This window comes from Equus asinus, chromosome 8 (assembly GCF_041296235.1).
Source record: "Equus asinus isolate D_3611 breed Donkey chromosome 8, EquAss-T2T_v2, whole genome shotgun sequence".
Classification (NCBI taxonomy): Eukaryota; Metazoa; Chordata; class Mammalia; order Perissodactyla; family Equidae; genus Equus; species Equus asinus.
Genome location: NC_091797.1, coordinates 63648750 through 63659784, shown reverse-complemented (window position 1 = coordinate 63659784; position 11035 = coordinate 63648750). Strand labels below are relative to the sequence as shown.

Below are 11035 nucleotides of genomic sequence, written 5' to 3'. Positions count from 1 at the left end.
ATGGCTTTGCTTCAGCTTCTAAAACAAAACAATACTAATAGCTTCTAAGTGACAGCCACTTCTGGTAAGCTTTATACCAGTTTTTCTTGCAGTGTTACATACTTATTTTTAAAGCGGCAACTTATTTATTTCGATTAAGAAAAACACATGAAAATAATATTTTGTGGGCCCACTTATTCAGTGTCCCAGTGATATCAGACATCCTTAATTTTCAAAGTATCATAGTAATTTCAAAGTATCATAAGTAATTCTGATAAAAGATCCACTGGCAATATGTTTAGACATTCCATCAATGAGATGTGTCTGTTAATCCTTGCAGGCTTAACCCAGACATTTAGAGCAGGTCAAAAGGAACAAGCCAAATAGGCAGCTCTTCTCAAAATCAGGGAGACGCTGTGCTTCGGAAACCTAGATCTTAGAAGACTTTGAAAGGACCCTCCTTGGAATGATCCACCTGGCTTTCCAGACTTCAGCTTCTGCCTCTGTTGACTCAGAGAGGGGCTCCCCAGTGGTGTGACTGGCCCATCTCATGCCCTCAGTCCTTCTGAGAAAGCAGCAGTTCTTCTCACCCTCCTGGCTCAAGGAGTAGGTGCTGGCCCCAAGGGCAGCTCATTTACAGGGTGACCCCCATTTTAGGAGGTGGTCTGGTGAGAGCTCTCTGCCCAGCAGGAAGGACAGCAACTATCTGAAGCAATTGGATACTTTCTTTGTGGGGATTTGAATTCGAGACCTGTAGAGACCATCAGCACTTGCTTTTCTGGGCAGAAGCACAGGTAGGCAGAGAGCAGAGGGTAGAAGTGATGAGTCAGGACAAGCCATGACCAAGCAGAGGCTGGAGCAGCCCAGTCTCCAAACTGCAGCCCCAGCTCCTGGAGGAGCAAATGCCCAATCTCGAGGAGACAGCCGGTTATTGACTCACAGAGCTGCCGTCCAACACGGGACCCAGGGCTGACCACAAATGCCCCTCCCTTCAGGCCCCACACAGCCTGGTGAGGCTGTTTCCATTCTTTCCCTTCCTGTCTCCTTAGCTAACCTGGAAGAGCCCAATTAACACGTGTAAATTAAGATCTCTCTGGTACTAAAATTCTAGAATTACACTGAGCACAGTAAAAACTCATTAAGGCAGGCCACTTGTTCCAAATTTCTAATTATCCCATTTGGACTAAGCTAAAGTTTATTCTGCTCAGCAAACTTTTATTATAGATAACTCAAAAAGAGAAGGTGCAGAGGAATTATTCAAAAGATTTCAAAGAACAAGCTATTAATTTGTTAATTTAAAACTATTTTATTATAAAATAGTTTAGTAGTTATTTATTATAATAATAGTTATTTATTAAAAATTTATGACCCCAGGAACTTCAATTGCATAGAATGGATAAATATTGTTAACCTTTATGCTTTTATTTTTCAACAAATATTTACTGATCCTCTCTGTGGGCCAGGTTCTGTGCTAAGCACTAGAACACAGAAACATAGACTCAATCAAATACAGCATGGTACTGTGTGTTTATTTTAAAAATAAAATAGAAGTGGGGCTGGCCCCGTGGCCGAGTGGTTAAGTTCGCGCGCTCCGCTGCAGGCGGCCCAGTGTTTCGTTGGTTCGAATCCTGGGCGCGGACATGGCACTGCTCATCAAACCACGCTGAGGCAGCGTCCCACATGCCACAACTAGGTGGACCCACAACGAAGAATATACAACTATGTAACGGCGGGGGGCTTTGGGGAGAAAAAGGAAAAAAATAAAATCTTTAAAAAAAAATAAAAAATAAAAAAATAAAATAGAAGTGCGAGGTAAAAATTACCTTGGACTGTTGGTTTTTGCTCCCCCATGTGCACAGGTGTGCATGTGCGTGCACACACATATCATATATATTTAATGGACCTTGCCCGCAAGCAGCTTAGAGACTGGCGGGGAGACAGACAAATATATGAACAATGACGCTGCCACGATGGGTGCTGAGATGGAGGTGTGCGCACGGTGTGCTAACAGGAGTGGAAGAGGAACATCCCAGTCCCTCTAGGAGTGGGTCCAGAGAGGCTTCCTGGGGACAACTGGGGTTGAGGGTTAAGGATGAACCTAGGTGCCCAGGTGGAGAGGAGTGGGCACCCCAGGCAACTACAAGTCGCTCAGTGGGACCGGAGCCCACACGGCAGGAACAGCAGGGAGCGCAGTCACTTGTTATCTGCAGGAGTTATGTTCTGTGGACTTGCTGCAAACACTGAATTAGTGACACTGAACTATTGCTCGTAGGGGACACACAGGTTAGGTTCCTGGGAGCCTCCAGTCACAACATTTTTGTCAACCAAAACCCAATGTGTGTGATACAGGTTCGTTTACCAAGATCCGTGTAAAACAAGCCTGGCCCGTCAGCACGGCGCGCCTGCTGTGCCACACCACACCTTTCCTGCACAGCACTCACCAGCTGTTTCCAAAATCCTCCACAGCCTCCTGATCTGCAGAACCTTCCTCACCTGCAGGTTCAACGTTTTTCACAGCATTTCACCTTTTGAAATGTGCGAGTCAGCCAGCACTAGCTGAGAAGGGTTTAACGTTTACCTGGCTGTAAATCTCTTCGGGTTTTCTCACAACATTGCCCACTATGCTGTTTTTAATCAGTCGTCATCTCCTGAATCCGGAAATATAGCCGCTTTTCCATCTTCTCCATGGCTTCTCCACACACAACAGACGTTGCTCTAGCACTTTCTGCAGTGGCCTCGCGTTCAGATTGGCGAATTTCCTCTTCCTTTTTCTGGATGTACTGTATGTTGATTCACTAACACTGAGCCCACGGCTGACAGTACTGTGACCCATTCCTGACCAAAGCGCAGCTAACACGCGTATTTTCTCCAGAAGGCACATCACAGCTTTCTCGCCTTTAGAAACACTAGCCAGCACTTCAGCACCTACGCTTTGAGGGCCACTTAAAGAGCAAAATCATCAAAAAGCGCAAAAATATGAAAAACGTGGCACTAAGTAGACGATGAAAAGGATACTTGCTACAGTACGAGAGCTGAAGTGGAAAGCAGAGCGTGCCCTTGTTCAGCCCTGGCTGGGAAGCGCATGTTCGGCGAGTCAGATTTCTGCCCCTCTCTGCTCCCGTCTGTGGATACCGGGAAAGCACCGCGAGTGTTGATTTGGGGTACAAATAAATGTTAGCATGTAGGCAAATTCACAAATACGAAATCCATGAATAAAGAAGATCGACTGTAACGCTAGAGAAGCAGATAGAGGCCTGTTGCTAAGTGCAAAGGCTGCTCTTGTCGCGAAAGCCGTCATTGCCACTGAAGAGTTTCAGGCAAGAGAGCGCGGCGTGATCTCTTTGTGGGGACAGCACTTTTTCTAAATGTATCGCGTGGCTTGCAGAGAGGAAGATTGGAGACCGGCTGGGAGACGGCTGTCCCTAAAGAAGGTGAGGGGGTGAATGAACTGCCAGGGGCACACGTTTGAGGAGGAGCTGACCTGAGAGCCACTGAGTCTGCGGTGCGTTGGGCACGAGCGGCGAGGGGGAGGAAGGAGGACACCACCCCCCCCCCCCCCCCCCCCCCCCCCCCCCCCCCCCCCCCCCCGGTTTCGGTCTTGGGCCTGGAGTGGTGGAGGGCAGTGGGGGAGAGCTCTAGCCTCGGAGTCAGAGATACTGAGTTTAAATCCGGACTCCACCACTCACCAGCTGTGTAGCCTTAGATGTGTTCCTGAACTTCGCTAAGCTTCAGTTTTTTCATCTCTAGCACACAGATTCTATGTGATGGGAAAGTAACGCCTCTCAGAGTTATTTGGAGATTTAAATAAGTGCTGGTGCTTTTCACTTAAATAAGGAAACTAGGAAAAGGACAGCATCTGGGCTGATGGAGGAGAGGAGTCCCGTTGGACACGGGAAGTTGGATGTGCCCGTGGATGTCCATGTACCAACATCCAGTAGCCATTTGATATGCTCCCCAGAGGCCAGGAGCAGAGAAGCCGGGGCAGAGACAGGCTGATCTGGGTGTCATTAGCAGGCAGGCAGCTGCTACAGCTAGGAGGAGCAGGCAGTTCCAGCATCAGAGGTCCAAGGATAAAGCCTGGGGGATTCCAACATTTAAGAAGAGCCTGGGAGGAAGACCAAGAGAAGGAGGCAGGACGAGGAGGAAGGGTAGGAGCACCAGGAGAGCGTGGATGATGACAGGCGGGTGAGGAAAGTCCAGGAGGGAGTGGGCGGAGTCAGTGCTCCGAGAGCATCAAGTGAGAGTCACAGAACTCTCGGGCTGGAGGGACCCAGGAGATCTTTGAGTCTAACGCCCTTATCTGTCCTGAGAAGAAATCGACGTTCAAAGAGGAGAAGTGAGCTGTTTGAGGTCACACTGATTTCACAGCAAGATACCTAATTCCTAAGAAGAAATAAAATACATTCTTTAACAAATATTATAGATTCAAAATTGTTCCTCTTAAGTCACACTGGACTTTTCCCAATCTGATGAAATTAGTGAGATTGTATTGATGTATCAGAGCAACTGTTAACCTTCCATGTGCTAAGATGCTGTGTAGTCAATCTGTGCAATAAATCTTAAATCTATTTATAGTGTACATTTAAGAAATCATGCTCTAAAAAGTTTACAAACAACAAGAGTCATAACTCATGTTAAAAATTAGACAACAGGTCCAAAATGGAGTCACTTATGCTAAGCTCCACTTAATTGTGGTTTTGGCTCTCCCAGGAATGGACTCTTAAACCAGTCAATCAGGAATCACCTGGTCAGCACTAGGCAGGTAATCTGCCTGAGAGACTCCAGCCATCCCCTAAAGGAAGGTGACCTTGCAATAACCAGCCTGCATTTTGCCAGTGTAACTTCCCTGTTCCTGCTCCCTTCTGCCTATAAAAGTCTTTCATTCTGTACAGCTCCTTTGTATCTGCTAGACTGAATGCTGCCAGATTCCTGAATTGTTGAACACAGCCAGTAAGATCTCTAAAATTCACTCACTTGAATTTTGTGGGGTAAAAGCTTGTTTGTTTTGGTGAGGAAGATTGGCCCTGAGCTAACATATGTTGCCAATCTTCCTCTTTTTGCTTGAGGGAGATTGTCCGCTGAGCTAACATCTGTGTCAATCTTCCTCTATTCTGTATGTGGGACGCAGCCACAGCGTGGCTTGATGAGCAGTGCTAGGTCTGCGTCCAGGATCAAGACCCTGGGCCGCCAAAGTGAAGCTCAAGAACTTAACCCCTGCGCCACCAGGCCAGCCCCTGAATTTTGTTTTTAACACTCATCAAACTGTATATTTTAATTTTAACATATGTAAATTATACTTTAAAAAAAACTGAGTTTTAAAACACAGAGCAAATAAAAAGTTTAGCTATTTAAACTAAAAAGTAATTATTTTCTAAGTTATTTTGTACACAAAGACCTAAGGGGTAGAAACATTTGAATGTTTGGAGCTTGATCCTTCTTATAGCTTTTAGGGAACCACTTATTACTCTTCTTGGTTTCCTTCACAACGAAACGGGAATAATATCATCTTGTAAGACTGCTCATGGTTTATTAATACATGTGAAATTCTTGAGTAAAAACATTAAATACTTGATACTTAATATCTGGTAAATACCATCTAACTACATTTATAAATAATAGCACTTTTACAGCCAAGTTGGAATTACAAATTATAGCCCATATACAAATATATGCATACATACATACACTAGTAGGAAAAGAAATCCACAATTATCAATGAACAAAGAAAATATCTTTCATATAAGATTATTTCAATTGATCAATATAATAAATTCTGTGACTGACCATTTTTAACTTAATTGTTTAATGTCATTTGGGCCCTACCTAACTTATGTAAAATTGTATATGATGTAATAGCAGGAAACTAACAACTGCTGGCTTTTTTCCAGTTAATGAAGAGAACCAAATGAGGAAAATGTCCTGAAGATAAGCCATTTCATTTCCTCAAAACGTACTTCTGCTTCAGGAACCCAGGAGGACACAGTGATAGAGCTTTGCATTTCTAGAGGAAACATTCCTATAAATCAGGGTTGCTCAGTCTCAGCACTAGTGAGATTTGGGGAGCTTTGCTGTGGGGGGCCGACCTGTGCACCATAGGACATTTGGCAGCATCCCAGGCCCCTACGCAGTAGCTGCTCCCCTACCCCAGTTTGTGACAACCAAAACCATCTCCAGACATTGCCAAATGTCCCCTGGGGGGCAAATCGCCCCCGCTTGAGAACCACTCCTACAACAGCATTTCCGTGCCCAAGTGGGCCCACTTTTACGTGTACTGGGGACACAGGTCCATAGGTGGCAGTGAGTCTTTGGTTCCAACCTGGCATTTCCCGCTAGTTGGGCAGATGCAGCGTCCTCCAGATGCTTGGACCTCTCTGCTCCCCCTCCAGGCAGAAGCAGAGGTGCGGCAGGGGCTGTCTGCACAGCACCTTGGAGGAGCTGTGGCTGTGGGCAAACCTCGTCTGCTCAAGTACTGCCCGGGCCCTCCGAGGACTCACGACTCACCTCCCTACCCTCTGCAGCCAGGGCAGCCTTTTGGTTTGTCCTCGCTTCTCCAAACTAATTATCTAAAAAGTTTCCTTTACCATTATGTTATAAACACGTTGACACTTTGCCAAACAAAAACCTAATAAAAGATCTATCTTTGAGTTTTCTATTTTCATACATAAAAAAACTTGAAAACAACAGACCAGAGGAAAGACTGTGTAGAGAAACATAAAGAAAATGGTATCATAAAAAAGAGGTAGCGGGATCTTAGAGCTGAACTCCCAACACAGTCACACTAGCTACATTTCAAGGTCTCAGTAGCTGCACTGGCTGGTGGCTGCCATATTAGACAGCGCAGACATGGACCATTTCTGCGACCACAGGAAGTTCTATCAGACAGTACTGTCCCAGAGAGTATCTGGGTCACAGGCTTTATTTTACAGATGAGCAGTTAAGTCCTAGAGGACATATAAAACAACCTAGCTAAAAAGAAACCGCGAGCTTGTGGCAGCACCAAGACTGGAAACCGGAAGAATTAAATTCCCCTCCTGTGCTCTTTTCTTCCACACGCCGCCTCACGGTCAGTCCAAACTTGGAATACCACATGAGGTTTTCACCACTGTAGCTCAAAAATGGGGGTCAGAGGTGGGGGAAAACAACTCCAAACAATTAAGAAGATGGACCAACTCTAAATAAAATTTTAATCCAGCTCAACAACCATATGTTGCATGCCTATGCCTGCCATGTACTAGGAACTTGACTCTGGATATAAAGTTAAAAAGAAAACAAGAATCCCTATCCCACTGAAAAGCACTCACTGTCAATACCACGGTCAGAGCAAAGACGAAGGTGAGCGGGGAGCCCAGCCTGGGTGGCGGAGGAGTGCGGTAGGGCGCACTCGCTAGAGGAGACAGCATCCAGGTAAAGAAGGCGGGAGATGCGCCCAGGACGAGGGAGCTGGATGCCTGAGACACAAGAGAGCAAACATGACGGCGGCCTGGGCGACTTCGGCGACTCTTGGGCCTCAGTTACACTCGCCTGCTAACAGCGGCAAACCAGCGTGTCAGGGCAGATGGCTGCCTCTGCCTCTTGGCCCCTCCCACAGGAAGTCCCGCCTCAAGGCAGCGCTTCCGGTGGGCCTTCCCTGCACAGGCGCACCTTCCCATCCCGTGGCTCCCGCTCGAGCGCTTCTCATCCTCTGTTCCCGCCTTGCTCAGTGGTGCCCCTGTCCCCACAGGCATAGCCCTTCTGGGGTCTGAGAACCAGCCTCTCTTTCCTCTCTCTCATGCCCTGTATTCGACCTGTCACCAAACTCCATTACCATTGCTGTTCCAGCTCTCATCATCTTTTTAAAAAAATTAATTTTATTAAATTATGTTCATTTTAATAATTAAAATTATTTTAATTAATATCTAGTTATTTTAATTGAGATATAATTCACATACCATAATATTCATCCTTTTGAAGTGTACAATTTGTTAGTTTTTAGTATATTCACAAAGCAACCATCACCACTAATTCCAGAACATTTTAATCATCTCCAAAAGAAGCCCCATACCCATTAGCACTCACTCCCCACTCGCCCTCCTCACCTAGCCCTGATGACCAGTTCCTTTCTCTCTCTGTAGACGTGCCTCTTCTGGACATTTCGTATAATGGGATCATATAATCTGTGGTCTCTTGTGAGTGGCTTCTTTCACTTAGCATGATGTTTTCAAGGTTCATCCATCTTGCAGTGCATACCGGTACCAGTACTTTATTCCTTTACGGCCAAATGATATCCCACTGTATGGATATCCTACATTTATTTATCCTTTCTTCAGCTGATGGACAATAGAGTTGTCTCCACTTCGGGGCTATTATGAATAGTGCTCCTATGAACATTCCTGTACCCGTTTTTGTGTGGACCTAAAGTTTCAGTTCTGTTAGACATCGCATCATCTCTCAGCAAGACTAGTGAATGAACTTTCCAGGCTTATCCTGTCAATCCACTCTCCAACTTAATGCTGGAGTCATTTAAACATGTAAATCTTCTGAGTGTGTCAATCAGATCATGCTGTATTTAAAACCCTCCAATAACTTTCTATGGCACTGAAAAAAAAATGCAAAGACCTGAACGTGGCTTCCTCTTGCACCTCACCTCCCAGGGCGGCCGGGTGTTGGGACCATCCCTCTGTTCTCTCCAGCTGCTCTTAGGGAAGTGAGGCCGCGGGGCCACCGCAGCCTGAGCAGCTGCCGTTGGTGGTAGCACTATCTGCATCTTCCTTGTCCCCCAGCCCTCTGCTGCTGCTGAGACCACCTGCAGGGACCAGGCTGCCCTGCTGCGGGCTCTCTTCTCTCCTGGGGCCGTTCCTGAAATCCCCACGCCACAGGACCCAGACTGCCAGAGCCTAACGGGGCCTCCAGCACGTCCAGCCTGGTGATTTCCGAGCTGTGCTCTGGGGAGCCCCGGGCCCTGGTAGAGGCGTCAGCTGGGGATGGAGGACATGAAGCCCAGTGGGCAGGACACTGTAGGATGCATTTCAGTTACTTTTTGTTTGAATAAGATTTTTACCTGCTGAAAGAAAAAAAATATATTTGAGAACAAATTATTTAATCCAACCGTCTTCTTTTATAGACAAGGAAACGGCCCAGCTCTTCTCCTAGACGGAAGCCAGGCAGTTGCTCCCACCTGTGAGTGTCCCCTCAGGGCCCTGCTCCCCCATGATGCCTGGAGCGTCGGGCAGTCGCCCGAGGAACGCGGGAGCGGTTCAGGAGCAGAAGGACAAACGCTAGAGAGGAAACGAGATTTCAATCAAAGGTAAAAAGAGGGGCGCAGCCTGCTGGGGCCTGGGGCAGAGGCGCGCGAGGGAACCGCCTTGCTGACGACTCGCTGCCAGCAGGCGCAGGCGGGAAGTGCTACCTCAGAAACAGCCTCCGAGATGGAGAGAAGAGGCTGCGTCATGTGCCCAGGCTCCACCGAAAGTTTCGCGGGGTAGGGGTCGTCCCAGAGACAAACTTAAGAGGGAAGGAAAAGAAAGGCTGTGCGTGAAAGTCACCGAGGGGCTTCGGAAGGCGAGAGGCTGGGCTGTCATCCTTCCTGTCCCTCCTGGCTCCTGACCGCCCGAGCAGCAGCTGCTGGCGTCCAGCACAATTTTTCAAACCAATTAAGGAGAAGTCTTGCGGCCCCGGGAGGGAGTGCTGTCTGACTCTCCTCCTGAGTCAGCAGGCTCACATCAGAACCTCTGGCGACACGATCTGACGGCTCTAATTGATCCTTCATAGTTAAAAATAAAAAGCAGCAAGCAGCTACTCTTTGCCTTCAAACTGCTGCAGGGGGGTCTCTCTTTTCAGCAGAGGTTTTCCATCATCGGTGCCAGAGAGCGGCCTCCCCACCGGCTTAACTGTCTGTGTGCGGTGCGCATTTTCCTATTCTTTGCGCTGTCTCCTGCAGGAGGCCTCCCGTCCTGAGCTCATCAATTAGCCGTCCCATTTGCCAGAAGGGAGTTACATCTGGCGTGACGACATTGCTGTTCAAAACTAGGAAGCCCAAATCTCTCTGGCTGGGAAAGCTCACAAGGACTTTGGGCTCCGTCTTAAACCGGAAGCAGTCATTCGTTAAGATAATTGAGAGAAAAGAAAGCAGTGGAATAAAGCAGAAAAAGTGAGCCAAACCATCCGTTTTGGTCACCCTGTAATCTATAGACTTGGCTGCTGGCTGTTATCCGTTTACTTTTCCTCCAGTTTGTTCCGCGTTGTGTAGATCTTTCCTCAGAAAAAAGCCCCAGTTTACCTCCAAGCTTGAGATCAGAGTAGAAAGTTCTGGGCTTGCAGAGTTGGAAGGAAGATGAAATCAGAGTGTCCTCAGTCTTTAGGAAGGACACCCAGACCTTTCTCTCTTCTAAAACGTGAAAGCCAAAAATACTTCTTCTGCTTTTTTATAAAAATTGGATAGCAGCAAAATCATCACTGACTATAGTTTGTGAAAACACACAGCTCAATACAAGGTAACCCACATAAACACGGGACAGTACGGGCCAGTCCTGGCATGGTGTCACCTTCCAAGAAGTAACAGCCTGACACGGGTTGAAAGCAGTCCAAATCTGCATTTAGTCTCTGGAGGAAACTTTTTCTTAAGATGCAGCAAAACATCCATAGAAGGTTATATTTCTTCATCTCTCTCTCCTCTACCCCCCAACAGCTTCCATTACAGCTTCCCAAAGACCCTACCTGGGAGACCCTCAGCCCCTACCCCATGCCCACCCACACGCCCCTCCACCCTCCCTCTCCTCTCTGCTTCTCTCTTTATTCCATCCATCAAGGTAGCCTTTCTGGACTCTATAACTTTCTTACCTCCTGGAAACTGTGCAAAGTAGATCCCAGGAAGGAGGAGCTGGTCTAAGAGGAATGTGGGCACAGCAGGCGGAGGAGACGGCAGGAGGAGAGTTCAAAGGTGTGCGTACAAGTCTGCACTCCTCTCTCGCTCAGTCTTTGGGGGCCTTGCCAGGAAGGGAAGCCTATTGATTGTACCTCCCGGAGGATCTTTGCCACATCCCTCACCCCACTTCTGTCTTTTCTCCTCCCAGTTGGTCAG

At 47.3% G+C, this 11035-nt stretch overlaps 1 long non-coding RNA gene across 1 annotated transcript; it reads right to left on the bottom strand.

The window, feature by feature from the left end:
* Positions 1 to 3570: 3570 nt before the first annotated feature.
* LOC123286820 (uncharacterized) lies at positions 3571 to 10166 on the bottom strand. The gene is made up of 3 exons (XR_006529617.2): positions 9365 to 10166; positions 9134 to 9233; positions 3571 to 9019 (listed from the first exon to the last, which is right to left on the bottom strand). It is a non-coding gene; the product is annotated as an uncharacterized lncRNA (long non-coding RNA).
* Between the last annotated feature and the right edge of the window lie 869 nt (positions 10167 to 11035).